The sequence below is a fragment of the Lathyrus oleraceus genome, chromosome 3 (genome assembly GCF_024323335.1).
Source record: "Lathyrus oleraceus cultivar Zhongwan6 chromosome 3, CAAS_Psat_ZW6_1.0, whole genome shotgun sequence".
NCBI lineage: Eukaryota > Viridiplantae > Streptophyta > Magnoliopsida > Fabales > Fabaceae > Lathyrus > Lathyrus oleraceus.
In genome coordinates this window covers 351,164,451-351,180,962 of record NC_066581.1, presented here as the reverse complement: position 1 = coordinate 351,180,962, position 16,512 = coordinate 351,164,451, and the positions used below count along the sequence as shown (strand labels likewise).

The following is a 16,512-nucleotide window of genomic DNA, read 5'->3' as shown; positions in this document are numbered from 1 at the left end:
ATTCCTTTGGATAAATAGAAGTGCGGTGGCGACTCGACTTGTATGGTTTACCTTAGATTTAGTCAATATCTCTAATGATAACGAATACCCCGCTACACCAGTAACCGGTAGTTGTAAGTCCTACTTTTGTGGTTTTCTACCCAGTAACCGGTAGATGTAATCCCCTCTTTGTTGGTTATCTTTACCCAGTAACCGGTATTGATAGTCCTTCGCCTTTGAGTATACCACCCAGTAACCGGTGATATATCTCTTGGATAATTTCTTTTGTCAGGCAATTTATCCCTAGCGAGTCATCTTTCATTTACCCTTGTTTGGTAATGATTGCTCCTCCTCCTGATTGGTCATCATTTTATACCCAGTAACCGGTATCCCGATGTCCTTTCTTTTCGGTCGATTTATCCTTCATTAACCTAGTAACCGGTTTTGGATAATCTTCCATGTGAGTATGTTATCTACGTTATGATGGTAATAGATAATATATCTCATGCGCTCTTCAGTCGAAGTCTTTCTCTTCCTCAGTCGAGTAAGATTCGCATTTCCTTGTGGAATCGAATGTCCATCCTGTAAGTCGAGTTTGCTTTTTCAGCCCTCCTTTCGGATGATGAGTGTCTTGGATATGTTCCCAATTCACGTCTAGTTGGTCACCTATTATATGCCCAGTAATCGGTATCCCTGGTGTTCCTTCCTTCTGCTCCCTATTATGACATCTGTCCCCTTTGAGTTTATTACCCATTAACCGGTAATATCTCGTTGTCTCTTCCTCAGCTGAGTCCTTTGTGGACGTCCCCGCCTGAGTCCGGATTTTTTATCCGATGTATCCTTTGTGAATAGTTTTGCTGTATTGGCCTTTTCCCAATACATGCATCTTCGCGTCAGCTCAAGTCTTTCCATCGATTTATTTTCGTGGAATCCCTTCGTGTCTCTCAGCAAGTTTCAAGTCGTGACCTGCTCACGCATTTTTACCTTATTTCCCCCCAAAGCCTCTGTCTCCCTAGTGAGTGTGTTACTCCTATGGATTGTCCAGTCTCTTCTGATTTCTTTTCCTTTATGGCAATTATTCACCATGAAGATTTTATTTTGCATGCATACATTTGCATCATGAGGTCTCTTAGGGACCAAAATTCGTCTCTTTGTTATTATTTAAGCTCATTCTATCTCGTCGAGACGAAGATTTTAACCTTCATATCTCCGGCTAGAACGAACTTAAATAGGGGCATCTGTAAGACCCTAATTTTGAACCTAAGATCCCTCATGGCATCATGTTATTGCACAAGTGCATTGCCTCAAGGATCATAGCATGTTTGGCTCCTAAACCCTAGGGGTAGGTTTTGTTTGAGTGTTTTGAGATCACCAAGCATGCTTGTATTGTATGTTATTGCTTTTCTTATTTGATTACTAACCAAAAGCACAAAAATATGTCACTAACTCTTTTTGTTTTGAAGCTCAAGTGATCATGTGCTCCAATGCTCCTAGGAGGCTCCTAAGCCCAATGAAATGGCTAGATGAAGATTAGAAAAAGAATGAGAATGGTCCACAAAGTTCCTAATCATCATATATGTCTCCCAAGTATCTCAATTTGCCAATTTTGTCAATATAACCCAAGGGGCTTGAAGATTGTTTCCCAAGGAAACCCTAAATCAACTGTGTTTTGACCGTGCCTTGCCCATGAAGCAACCTCAACCTATTATCAAATTTAATCAAGGGAAGTTATTTAATTCATAATTTTATGCATATATGAGCCTATTTTAGGATCCTCAATCATTTATTCATCAAGATTAGAAGTTTGGCCTTGAAAAGTTGACCAGTCAAATCATCTGACTAAATTGAGGATCACTGAGATATAACCTTTGATGTGTTTGTCAAATGAAGATGACCCCAAAACAAAAAATGTTCTTAGGAACCATCTGAACAACTTTCATGTTCATCAAAAATCCATTTGATACATGGAAGGTCATCATTCATTTCAAAACATTATAGGTCATTTTGACTGAAACCCTAATTTTAGGTCAACTTACCAAGGGCATAACTTCTTTAATTTTTATGATTCTGAGGTGAGACCAAATGCATTGGAAATATTACGATGTCTAATTCAAATGTTATGTTGGACAAAATTTCATAATCCTAAAATAAATACATGTGATAATACAAAACATTATAGGTCATCTTGGACCTAATGCATTGAATTTGAAAAAATACCTAACTTCAAATGCCCATAACTTTGTTATAGAAAATCCAAATGATGAAAACTTTGAGTCTATATTGATCATCTTGAAAAGATATACAACTTTGATGTTGGAGGTTTTTCCATTTGAAGCTTTCATCATGAAAACAGAGGGGTTTGGTTAAGCTTGCTTTTGGTGAAATTTTTCAAAGTGTTTTGAATATGTTTTGTACTTGGATTTTTACAGCCAGTTTTCATCAATTTCCAAAAGCCAAATGAATTTTTTCCCAACAAAACTTTTGTTCCTTATTTCAAGGGTTTTCCAACTATTACTCACAATGCTCTTTTGGACTTACCATTTGGGAGTTTCGAAGACCTTTCTATTTATGTGCATTTTGGCATTTCATGTTATAATTTGGTATGCAAGCTAGTTCCCTCCAAAATGCACGTCCAAATCTTTTCTAGGTGAACTCAACAAGCTTTTGCATCCATCATTGGGCCTTCCACACGCCTGTACAGGCCCATGCACATCAAAGCTCAAATTTCATGCACACGAGAGAAGTGTGTGATCAGCCATATTGAGCTATAAATAAAGGTTCCCTCTCATTCATTTAGTAACCTTTTGGAGATCTGAATTGCTGTAGCATTGAAACCATAGCCATACCAAAGGAATTTTGTTCAAAATTTTTCTCACTTTCGAGCTTGAAATTTAGCATCATTAGCTGATCTTCAAAGCTTAATTCCTTAGCCTTTCACTTCCACTGCATCCCTAGAGCAAAGAGGAGCCAAGATCTTGAAGGAATCGTGGCCTGAAGTGCTCTAATTCAGAGGTATACATTCAAACTTTTTGGATCTAGAACTCTTAATTCAATGTAGTATCCTTGTGTTTGTGTGGTTTTCTGAAGTCCTCACACTTGAGGCAAGCCATTGGTGCTTTCAATTTACCATTTCTTGAGCTTACAATTGGAACACCATGATTTTCTTCTTCACGTTTCTCTCAATATAGGAAGAGTGAAGAAGATCCAATGGTAAAGTGATAATCTCCATCACACAAGCTTCATTTCCATGTCCTTGTTTTCCATTTTCATGAAACTTTTTTTCTCTACAACTGGTGGTCGGATTCTGTTGACTCGCCGTAGAAGACGGTGGTTTCCACCACCACCACTACGTGTTTTGTCTCCTGGCCATTGGATATGGATTCCACGTTCTAATCTTGATCCTCCATTATGTTTACTTCATTTAATACATATTGCTACGCGTTTGACTTGGTTGCACCGTGTTCTCCATGATCTGAGTCATTCAGCCTTGCCACGTCAATTAATGATCTTCATCCTGTGGCGCTGGTTTTTTCCATTTATTCTATTTTCTTTTAATTTCAGTTAATTTCACCGTGTTCTCCATGATTTGAAGTCATAAAAATATGAGACCAACTCCAAAAAATTTCTTGAAAAATCTAGTTTCATATTTTGATTTTTAATTATTTTTGTGACTTCATTTAATATTTTTTGTGAATTATTTGGTTTTTAATAGTTTTAATTCATTTTAAAATACTTTCTGACTTTTGAAAAATCCAAAAATATTTTCATAGCATTTATGGATCATGATAAGTCAATGAAAAATAGTCTCATCAATTTCTTATTTGATTTGAGATTATTTGAGATTTTAATTCATTTTGTACTATTTTTAATTGTTTTTAATTGATTTTAAATACTTTCTGGTTTCAAAAATTTGTGAGAAAATTAGTCAAAGCTTGTTTGACTATGTTGAACCTATGAGAATTTAATTGGACTTGTTCAAATTGTTTTGAATTGAATTTGAGGTTTGACCTTAGTTGTTTATTTTATATTTGCATTTTATTTTAATTCAAAAAAATACCAAAAAAATATTGTTGACTTGTTGACTTGTTATCTTCATTTCTTTTCTATTTGGTATTGGTTGATGTTGATTTGATTCACATTTGATCAATTGAATTTGGTTGTGGTCTTATTTTCCCCTCCCTTTCATCTTAACCCCTTTCTTTCCATCAATGGCCAATGCGTTAAAGTCTTATGGTTGGTCTTGACAAATGAGAAGTTTAACCTTCTTTGATCCAAACCAAACTCAACTTGATCCATGATCAAGTGAGTTATTTTGTGTCAAAGATAGGTTGCTTCTTGGTCAAGCAAATAACCTAAAGTCAATACAAGGCCCTTCCCCTTTTGTTTTGGCATGGCAAGTTTATGGAGATTGACTTACTAGTCATGATCTCTAACTTGTGTTCTTTGCCTATATTTTTATTGACCGACCTCAGATAGGTGTGACTACTACATTAGTCCACTTACGATTGCTTAACATAGCGCTACATTGTCTTATGAAAAGCTAACATAACCTTACTAATTACTAACTTTAATTTGAGCATTTAATTTCTTGTCATTTACTTTTAATGTCATTTATTTCTTGCTCATTATTCATATTGATTTTCACTTTGCTCACTTGAGCACATATTTTATGTTTATGTCATTTTTCTTTTGCTCATTTGAGCCAATTATTGTGTATAAATATATTGCTATCTTGTGTTTGCTTTGTGTTTGTTTTGTGTGAACCAAATGCAAAAGGAGAAAGGACTTAGAATTAGGATTTACCTATGCTTAAAGGAGTTCAAGAGCAACTAGGCCTCATGCCTTTAGAATGCAAAATTTGTTGAAGAGCAACTAGGCCTCATGCCTTTAGAATGCTAAAATTCCAAGTTGATCTCAAAAGGACTTCTCTTTCAAACTTATTCTTTGTCCACTCCCCTTATTGTGTTGTGAACTTTTTGATGTTTGCTCTTGTGTGATAGGGATCCCATCTTGAGATTGTGAAAAGAGAACCATTGTCATGAGTAGCCAAGTTAAGAGCCAAAGCCAAATGGAAATCCTAGGAGCTTGAGTTCAATTTGTTTGATTGCTTGCTTGAGTGCTAAGTCCAAAAGAAAGGAGCATCTTGAGTCATCTCTATGACTTCAAGAAAAAGGAACTCCAAGGGTTTATCTTTCCCCTCCTATCTTTGTATGCTTTAGGAATAGCCCTTCTCTTCTTCTCCCCACTCTAACCAAGCCAAAATTCATTTTCTAAACTTTGACTTTGTTTCAAATTAGAAACCTAGGCCTTAAGCCTTTGACTTTTCCAAAACCATTTTCATCAATACTCATTGTGAATAAATCTTAATCCAACTTTGACTTCATTTTGTAAATAAATCTAACTTGTAAATATAACTCACTTCAAGTTGTTTTTGTGGTTTCAATGACCACTTGTTAAAACGTTTCAAAAACATTAGCCATAGGTTTGAGTTATCATAGTGGTTGATGTAAATCTCACCTCATCCTTAGTGTTGGATTACAAGTCTTCCATGCTTATTATAGGGTTAACCCCTCACTAGCATGTTGAAGCCTTCCTTATATGGTGGATTGTTGGTTTAGGTTGAGTTTTCTCTCGTTGATAACAAAAGACCTTAAGGCTTTTGGTAAAATCAATTCACCAATCTTTGAGATGTTTACCCCGAACTACGAGGTTTTGATCCTACCTTTGTGATGGTACGTAGGCAATGGGTTCATCCATTCAAACAACAAAATTTGTAAATATAATCTATTCTCTTCTCATCCCACCAATCTTTTGTACAAATCTTTTCACAAATACCAACCTACAACACATATTTGCAAAAAGGGTTCCCTTAGAGTACTAAGGATGTTTTGGGTGCGTAAAACCTTCCCATTTAATAACCAACCCCCTTACCCAGATCTCTGACATTTTTATTAGTTTTTGATTTGAAAAACTTCTTACTTGGCTTTTGTTCGCTTTTTAGCCTTTCCTTTGGACAAATAAAAGTGCGGTGGCGACTCGAATTATATGTTGACTTTTGGTTTAGTCAATAAACCTAAAGGTAACGAAAACCCCGCTACATGCCTCTCATTGGTACAGAAGGAGGAATCAACTACAACCGTACTTTGGCTCATCGTCAACTTGGGTTCCCCTTGAAGATAAACCCAATAACACTCAGTTAAAAGGTTTATTTTATCAAGAGGGTAAAGAACCCCAACATTTGAAGCAGAAGATGATACATGCTTGGAATAATGTGCATAGGAAAGGAATATCCGAGCTTGGTCCGTGCAACTGTGTAGCTTTGGAAGCTTACACTACTTGGGTGAAGAAGAGAGCTTTGGAGCTGAAGATGCCTTACGCTTGTGAAAGACCCATGTCTTTGGTTGTGGCTGAGCCATCAACTCTCCCTAACCAAGATGTAGAGGAGATGGAAGATGCACTCACCAAGATGAAGCAAGAGAAAGATATGTGGGAAGAGCGGTTCCATGCTTTGAGCCGACAACACGAAGAGTTGCAGCTTGAGTCGAAAGACAAGGATGCGCGTATTGAACTTCTTGAAGACCGAGCAGTGAAGAGACAGAGAGATCCAGAAGGTTTACCTTCCTCTAGTATTCCTCAACCTTCTGGTGCTTGGAAGAAGATTGTTGATCATCTAGTTCTTGAGAAGGCTCAGATGAAGACATCTTTTGAGTCCGAGATTCGACGCATCCGAAGGAAGTATGCGCCTGCAGCCAAATCATCTGATATTGTTGCTAAGGGATCCTTAGGATGGTTAGTTTCCTTTTCTCTTATATTTGTATTTTGGGTTTCTGAAATTGTACTCAGTGTAATCCTTCCAAAATTTTATGAATAAAAAGATATTTTTATGGTCAATCAAATTGTTACTATTGTTGTTATTTAAATTTATATTTGAAAATAGAACATCATATGTTCCTTGAAATTAAAAACAAACAAAAACATTGCATTTCATGCATCATTTGCATAACAAGTTTTCTTCTGCCAGATGTCTTATCGATTATTCTTATGTGTTTAAGCCAAGCTGACTCACCGATACAACACTCACGCTAATCAACCAAGGATAATGGAGCATCTAGAGCAAGAGAACAGAGATTTGTGGGATGAGATTTCCAGGTTAGCGGCGCTAATGGAATCTGTCATTGCTGCACAAAACCAATCTTCACCAACTCCTGCAACTCCTCCCCAGAGGACTGTCATCTTTGAGTTTGCTACCTCAACCGTTCCTGTTGCTGCCAGCCAATCTGGTCTTTCAATGCCTGCTGGATTCCCTTGGTGGATGCCATCCAACTTTATACCAGAAGGGTATTCACCCACTTTTGTTTCTCTGCCGGCATCTAGCCCGGTCATGTCAGTGCCTCCTCCAGTTGTTCACACTCTGCCTTGTGTTGAGGACACTATCTACCATTATGAGCCATCTGAGGGTCCAAACGTGTATGAGAAAATGGATGAGATGAATGATCAGTTCCTCGAACTGTGTAAAGAGTTGAAGACCTTAAGAGGAAAGGACTTGTTTGGGAATAGCGCTGTTGAGTTCTGCCCGGTACCCAATGTGAAAATCCCGATGAAATTCAAGGTCCCTGACTTTGAAAAGTATAAGGGGAACACTTTTCCGGTAAGCCACCTTGTGATGTACGCCAGAAAGATGTCTACTCAATTTGATAATGATCAGTTACTGATTCACTACTTCCAAGACAGTTTAACTGGTGCCGCTTTGAGATGGTATATGGGTTTAGACAGTGCAAGTATCCATACTATCAATGACTTGGGTGAAGCTTTTGTTAAGCAGTACAAGTACAATGTTGATATGGTGCCCGATAGAGACTAGCTGAGATCTATGCCTCAAAAAGATAAGGAGACATTCGAAGAGTATGCCCAGAGATAGAGGGAGTTGGCTACCAAGATAAGTCCACCATTGGAAGAGAAAGAGATGACGAAGATCTTCTTGAGGATGCTGAGTTCGTTTTACTACGAACGTATGATTGCTAGTGCCCCCAATGACTTTACTGAAATGGTAAATATGGGGATGGGGCTAGAAGAAGGGGTCTGTGAAGGACGTCTGTCTAAATAAGAAGCATCGTCTAGCAAGAAGTATGGTGGGAGTTTCTCCAAGAGGAAGGAGGGAGAAACTTATTCAGTGTCAGTGGGGAGACAGAGGAGGCCTCATGTCAGAAAGAGTTCTCAACCTCGTCAACATCAACATCAAGTTTCATCAGCGATCCCTGTATTTTCCAACAATTCCAACAATCAATCAGTTCAAATTCAGCAACAACAACGTCAACAACAACCGCAACAAAGAACCAGCTACAACAACAACAATAATAACCAACAAAGCTTTGAGAGGAAGAAGGTCTCTTTTGACCCTATTCCTATGTCGTATGCAGAATTATACGCATCCTTGGTTCTCAAGAACCTCATTCAACCAAGAAATCCTCCACAAATTCCTGAGCCACTTCCATGGTGGTTCAAACCCGAACTTCACTGTGCTTTTCACCAGGGAGCCCCTGGCCATGACATAGAGAACTTCTATCTGTTGAAGTATGAAGTACAAAAGCTTGTGAAGAGTGGGATGGTGTCCTTTGAGGATAGAGCGCCTAATGTGAAAGCTAATTCGTTGCATGCTCTTGGTAATGCTTCAGTCAACATGGTAGATGGTTGTCCTGGTGAGTACAAGGTTTATGATGTTCGCCATATCAGAAAATCTTTGGTGGCAATTCATAAAGATATCTGTTTGGTGAGTGACTGTGAGCATGACCTTGATGGTTGTGTGATCTGTAGCGTGAACCCTCGCGGATGTATTATTGTCAAGAGGGATATTCAGAGGTTGATGGATGAAGGACTTATTCAGATTTTCCATTCAAGAGATATTGGTGATGTGAATATGATCGCGCCAGTATTCAAGACCCCTGAGCGGGTAGTTATCCAGTTTGATAGCAGCAGTAGTTACAATGACAACAAATTGGTATCACCATTGGTTATACGGTTAGCGGGCCCTGTTCTGTATGCATCTTATAAAGTTGTGCCTTATCAATACAACACCACAATGGTAGAAAATAGTCAAGAGGTTCCTCTACCAGTTGCAGACTCTATGGTGAATATTGCTGATGTTGCAAAGGTGACCCGTAGTGATCGTGTGTTCGGTCCGGTTTTTCCGAAAGAGGTAAAAGGTGTTGTAGCAAGTAAGAAGGAAGAGATTCCAGTAGCGAATTCGGTTAGTACTTCAGTGTGTCAGTCTGGTGAATCCATCAAACTGAAGACTAACAATGATGATTGTCGTACCTCGAAAAAAATGGGGATACGACTTCAAAGCGAAGCGCGATCGCACGCTCGCAATGATGGACTGAACAGAGTCGCCACCGAACTTTATTTATTCCTAAAAAGGAAAGGGGAAATATCGATAAAACCCAAGACAAAAGAAAGGATAAGATATGGTCATCGCAACCAATATCAGGGTTCGAAAGTCGATTACGCAAGGGGAAGGTATTAGCACCCCTCACGTCCGTTGTACTCAACGGGAACCATTAGGTCAATTGTGTGCATTAATGTTAGTTTGAAATGTTAGGCTTTTCAAATTATTAGGTGGGAAAGAAAGAATAAAAGAGAGAAGAAATGTTTTTGGATTTTTTAACGAAGGACTAAACCTAAGTTTTTTATTAGTGGGCCTGACAAGATTTACAAATCCTGCTCCTACGTATCTCAACAGAGAAATCAAGGCTTACGTAGTTCTGGGTAGAAAAATGTTTGTTTGTTGATCGATTTTAGCGAAAGCTATATTGTATTAATCGACGAAAACATCGTTTTACCCAAAATAGATGAGGAGTGAACGCATACCACACATCGAACGGATTTATAAATCTACATTCAGAAAAGCGTCATTTATCTCTACTCAACAATCGTGGCCGAAACATTGTTTTGTATCACTTAAGACAATATATCTTTCATTTATGAAAAATGTTTTTGATTAATCGCACGGCGGCGAGAAAAAAGTTTGATTGGTTGGAGGTATTTTGAGTGATGGCGAGAACTTGGATGAGCGAGATATACATCTCGAATTCTAGCCTCAGGAGTGCATGGTATACACCATGTTCCATTTCCATCTTTATTGAAGAAGTATTAAGGTAGGAATTAGGTATTTTGAAGTTTGAAAGACGAGTACTTGTGACCTACAAGCTCTTACAGCTTGGGTCTAATACTCGGGACTACGTCTGGACATTCCACCCAGGCAGTCTGTTTCTTTCCAATATTGCTAAGAAAATGATTCGAATATTTAGGAGTGTTTTGGAGGGAAGACGAATATTTATGGCTTGCAAGCTCTTACAGCTTGAGCCTAATATTCGGGATTACAACTGGATATTCCCTCCAGGTAATCTTTTTCTCCCAACTTTGTTAAGAAGATGGTTTGAGATATTTACAGGTGTTTTGGAGAGAAGACGAATATTTATGGCTTACAAGCTCTTACAGCTTGAGCCTAATATTCGGGATTACGACTGGACATTCCATCCAGGTAATCTTTTTCTCCCAACTTTATTAGAAAAATGGTTTAAATATTTGATTGTTAAAGAGAAGACGAATATTAACGGCTTGCAAGCTCTTACAGCTTGAGCCTAATATTCGGGATTACGACTGGACATTCTATCCAGGTAATCTTTTTCTTCATGCTTTATTTAGAAAAACGATTTGAATATTAGAGAGAAGACGGATATTAACGGCTTACAAGCTCTTACAGCTTGAGCCTAATATTCGGGATTACGACTGGACATTACATCCAGGTAATCTTTTTCTTCACGTTTTATTTAGAAAAAGATTTAGATATTAAATTAAAACAATTAAAGTACCGAGGTTTGAAATTAAATTAAAAATGATTAATGTACAAATGTTTGAAATTATTGAAAATTAAGTTGGTATTGCTTAAACGCTCATTGTAAGAAGGCCCAAGAGTAAGCCATGTGAGGTTGATGGCGATGCTTAAAAGCACGCGACTTACAAGGGTATGGAAATTGGCTCGACGTTGAATCGAGAATTAGGTGATTTATTTTTATTATTTTAAAATGGTGTCGAATATATGATGAAATTAATAAAGAAACATGAACATAAAAAATATTACAAGAAACAAAATACTAAAAGACAATAAAATAATAAAAAATAAAATCTAAAAGAAAAATGGAATACCAAAAAACTAAAGAAAAAGAAATACTAAAAAAAAATGTGCTACACATGAGTATCGAACTCACTCCACCTAAGGCTATGGAATTAACCCCTCTCCACCAGACCACTTACTAACTGACTAATAATTTACTGCTAACTTAAATATACAAACTAATGTAAATTAAAAGTATGAATTAAAATAAAAATAAAAAAAAATGGTCTAATAATGGATGATTAATTAAACTAAATGGGGAATCCCAAACGCAACCCTAGCCGCCTGGCTGTTGGGTGGGAAAATGTTAATCAACACTAATACCAACAGAATTAAAAGAAATACCTAGGGGAACCAAAAGGTAAGTGATTTTTAAATAGGTTTTAAAGATTATTCTGGAAAATAAAAGAAAACAGAGATAGAGACGCGTGAAACAAACAACAAAGTCGTTCGTCTTCTTCACGAAAGACTCTCTCACTCGCGCCTCTCAAGCTTCCAGTCCCTCATCCCAAACCTATCTCAAGCGCAAACAACTCTCTCAATCCCTTCCAGTCGCGTTTCTCTCATCCCAAACCTCTCAAACCTAAGGACGCCAAATAAGAGAGATTCAGAGGGAAAACGAAGTGGTGCTCACCTTTGGATATGACTCGGTGGTGGCAGCGAGCTTGCAATGAGCTCTCTCTGTTAGGTTCGTTGTTCTCGATCTCTTTTTAGATTTAGGGTTTTTTAAGTTTTCACTGCTTTTCCTCCTTTCCGCCTCCGATTCCTCCTTTTTTTCTCTCTGAATCCCCTCCTATTTATCCTCTTCAAATTAGGGTTCAGATTGATGCTCCAAGGTTCCAAAAGAGAAAGCTTTCAGAAGCACTTTTCGGATGCTCAGAAGTGCTTTTCCTATCTGATGATAGATTTCGAAACGGTAATCTGCACTTAAGCTTTTCCAATCGCTTTTTGTCCCAATTCCAATTTGGGAACTTTGGAATTTTACTGCTTTACTGAGTGTTTACGCGTTTTTTTTACTGCAGGGCGTTTCCATGGCTTCATTGCAACCTCTGATATGGTTTTGTTGGCTAATTGTTTCTGCAGGTATTCACTTGAATAAAATATACATTTTCCCTGGGATTATCGAAATCTAATTGTGTTGCTTGGCGCTTGCAGGAGGACATGTTCAACACCATTATGATAAGGTGAATCATTTGGCTTGATCTCAGCATTCGATACCGAAGCTTCGGGCAAACCATGAACATCCAAAGATAAATTCGTGGCATTTTCAGAAGTGCTTGAATGAACTTGCTGCGTGTTAATAGTCTCCAGATCGGTAGATTCATCCCAAGCACGGGTTACACGGTATTTTTGTGTTGAATTATTCCTAGAATACCGTCTTCAAAATTCAAATTCTCTCTGATTCTTAGAGATCTTTCTTTTCACTGCAGCCTGACCACTATCTGGACGATTGTCACTTCTCCCCATCCATTCATAGGTGCATAATGACGAGAGCATTTTGTCATTATCTTGGGATTCTCTTGAATTTTATCTACGGTTTCATCTTCGGCAACAGGTAATCCACTTTCTTCACAAAAACTTGAGAATATCATCTTCATATTCTGATGCTGCTGTTTTGGTTTTTCTGAGTTGGGTATGGATGCAACTGAAGTCACGAGAATTTGGTTTGATTCTTTGCAGGTTACTCAAACGGCAGCAGCAGAGACATAACAAAGTACAAAATAATGCCCAGCATGTCCAGCAACACTCAACATTTGGTATGACTTCACTTTGTTCGCATTGCATTGCACTAATCTCTTGGCAAGAAAAGCCGACTCTGAATTCTTTGATTGATCAATTAATTACCGTTTAGAGTACCATTGTTATCGCAAAACAGTTTGGATTTTCCTGTATGTGAGGGTAGCTCTTCTCTTCCAATACCATCCATTACCAAAATATGTTTAAAGAATCACACCAAAACTTGTTTGATGAATCACATTAAAACTTGCCTGAGCTATTCCGGATGATGTGAATGTGTTTGTGGTTTGCAGGTTATGGTTGGTGTGGAGGAAAGTTGTTGCGGATTCTCCACAATCACTATTATTACTTTTTTCATTTATTACAAGTGATGTAACAGTAACAGGAACAAGCACCATTTTGCAGGCTTAGAGCTAGTGCTGTTGTTGATGCAGCAGTAGGATAGCTCTGGGGTTGGCATCAAGCAGTTGATGCAGTTTTACACCAGAATTAGGTTTGTCCTCACAGAAACCATTCTCTTCTTCTGCAGTTCTATCACCAGAGTTTGAATTATTAACTCTTGATAGCAAATTCTCTGTATTTACAGGTGTAGCTCTCTTGCTGATGACGACTTTGGAAGCTTCTTTTTCTTCGGGCACCAACGCATCTTTGTGACCGGATTTCGTGTCTGATTCACTGAACATTGATAATGAAAGCAGCGACACCGTTGACATCCACGTCCATTTGAGATCTCATCTTCTTATCATTGTGGGATGACTTTCTATTCGAACCATTGATCGGAAGAACTTCAATATTTTCCTTGGAGTATCCCAATATGTAGTTTTCTTTCCTTACTGAAATGAGATCACCAACGGTTTTGTTAAGGTCAAACGATTGTATTGCTTTTCCGAACAAATAACAAGTTTATTGTGGATGTTAGAAAATGCCAAATGTAATGCTTTTCCTCAATCATGGAACTTGATCCCATACTAATGACAAGGATCAGGATGCCAAGGAAAATGAACACTTTATCCAAACCATGGCTTCGTATGATTTTCAACATCTTGAATCTCCTGTAGTAACCTTGATCTCCTGTAGTAGCCTTCTGTAGTATTAGGCTTTATGACTGCTTCAGCCTTCCAGGTATCATGAAGAGCGGCAACACTTAAATATAAGTAACCCAAAACAACTTCTCTTTGCTATTTTCGTATTCACTAATTGTGGGTCCACTATTAGTAATAAAAGCATCACATGAAAATTTTCTATAAGACAATTTAGGCAATTATGTTTGAAGTAATCTGAATAACTGCCATGAGTTCAACTGCAGCGCCCTCAAATTTCGTTCATCTGTCATGGAGTCGACCATTTGAGAGATCAAAACACCAATATTGTTTTTGGGAATTGGCACACCAAAAAGTAAAGCTAATGTTGTTGCAGGGTCGTCCTCCATGATTACCACTTTTTGTCATTTCAAGGTCATTGATTACACTAGCTCACAACAAAAATCCATATCATATTGTGATTGTGCATCTGTACAACAGCTGAGAAGCAAAGTATATGTCTGCAAAGAAAGCCTTAGGCCGAGAGCTACCATGCAATCGATGTACCCTAAGAAAATGCACTGAGAAGTGAATTGCAAGTTGGTACATTCGGAAGCAAACCAGCTCTGAGCATTGCTCCGTACCATTCCCAAGCCTTCTCAACATCACCAGCCTTTGATGCACATTGATGATTAATTTGCTGACATAATTGTATTCAACCATGATTTTTTGAATTAAGCACTTGTCAATTATAATATCAAGTGGCATCTCAAATGCCGACCACAAATTCTGCTTTTGAGTAGCATCACAATCAACAATTTTCTTAGAACTGCCCAAAAGTCTTTTCCCGGCTGCTCCCATCAGACGCATCAGTTGAAACATATTTCTTATGGCCTACCACATTCAGTGAAGCATCAAAACAAAATTTGGAAACAATCAACCAAAACCATCCTCATTCCTATGGCCAATTTCTTCATATTCATTATTCTGATTACCATGAGTAGATGCATAACTATCCAAAGGATATGAAGATGTGCTTAAACAGATTGAAATGGGGAGAATTTTCAGGGCCAAAATCGGGGTATGACAGTTGCCCCTATTTAAGTATCTTCAACTAGAGAAATATGAAGCAGGACACTCTTCATATGATCATAGTGGGAGATGATTAAATACTGAGAAGACCCGGATTTTGATCCTGAATCCCCATGACATGACGTGATATGATATGATATGCCATGATATGCCATGATATGCATGATATGCATGATATGCATGGATGCATGATTCTTTTTTTGTAATTTTTCATCTGCTAGGAATATGATGAGCCCCTGACAGGAGATGCTACTAGACAGACCAATATGTGGGGAATGCTGATGATCCACAGGGAGACAAACAAATGGTAAGAAATAACTTGCTGGGGAGACAGTCCTGCTGGAGAATCAGACACACACTGGGAGTATTCAAAGTGAGATTTGATAAACGACACTTAGAGTACAAAGGATTTCGGTAATAAGTTCACACATGACTTACTAAACCCGAATGAAGGAAAAGATGCTACAACAGGTTCATATATGACCTGACAACGCTGGGGGATAATCAAGGAGAAAACTCTTCAGAACAGGTTCATGTACGACCTGATACCGGAATAAGGGTTCAACAACAGGTTCATACATGACCTGAATGGTATTGAACAAACAGAGAAAAGAATCTTCAGAGCAGGTTCAAGTATGACCTGACACCGGAATAAAAAGGTTCAACAACAGGTTCATACATGACCTGAATAGTATTGAACAAAAATTGGAAAAATTCTTCAGAGCAGGTTCATGTATGACCGGACCCCGGAATAAAAAGGTTCAACAACAGGTTCATACATGACCTGAATAGGATTGAACAAAGAATCTTCAGAGCAGGTTCAAGTATGACCGGACCCCGGAATAAAAAGGTTCAACAACAAGTTCATACATGACCTGAATAGGATTGAACAAAGAATCTTCAGAGCAGGTTCAAGTATGACCGGACCCCGGAATAAAAAGGTTCAACAACAGGTTCATACATGACCTGAATAGGATTGAACAAAGAATCTTCAGAGCAGGTTCAAGTATGACCGGACCCCGGAATAAAAAGGTTCAACAACAGGTTCATACATGACCTGAATAGGATTGAACAAAACTTCTTCAGGGCAGGTTCAAGTATGACCGGACCCCGGAATAAAAAGGTTCAACAACAAGTTCATACATGACCTGAATAGGATTGAACAAAGAATCTTCAGAGCAGGTTCAAGTATGACCGGACCCCGGAATAAAAAGGGTTCAACAACAGGTTCAAACATGACCTGAATAGGATTGAACGACAGGTTCATATATGACCTGACAATGGATAAAAGTTCAATAACAGGTTCATATATGACCTGAATAGGATTGAACAGACAGAGAACAAACTTCAGTACAGGTTCGAGTATGACCTGACACCGGAATAACAACAATTGGACTCTGACCGTAAGCAATGGACTACAAACAGCTTTTAACGGATTTTGCCAATAACAATTGGACTTGAAAATGACCACGAAAACCGGATGTTGGTTTAAGGATACCAAAGACAAATTGGAAT

General features: G+C 38.1%; 1 long non-coding RNA gene across 1 annotated transcript; it reads left to right on the top strand.

The window, feature by feature from the left end:
* Window positions 1-11,916: 11,916 nt before the first annotated feature.
* LOC127129244 (uncharacterized) lies at window positions 11,917-13,903 on the top strand. The gene is made up of 6 exons (XR_007806242.1): window positions 11,917-12,065; window positions 12,172-12,232; window positions 12,305-12,704; window positions 12,830-12,906; window positions 13,180-13,379; window positions 13,473-13,903. It is a non-coding gene; the product is annotated as an uncharacterized LOC127129244 (long non-coding RNA).
* Window positions 13,904-16,512: the final 2,609 nt, after the last annotated feature.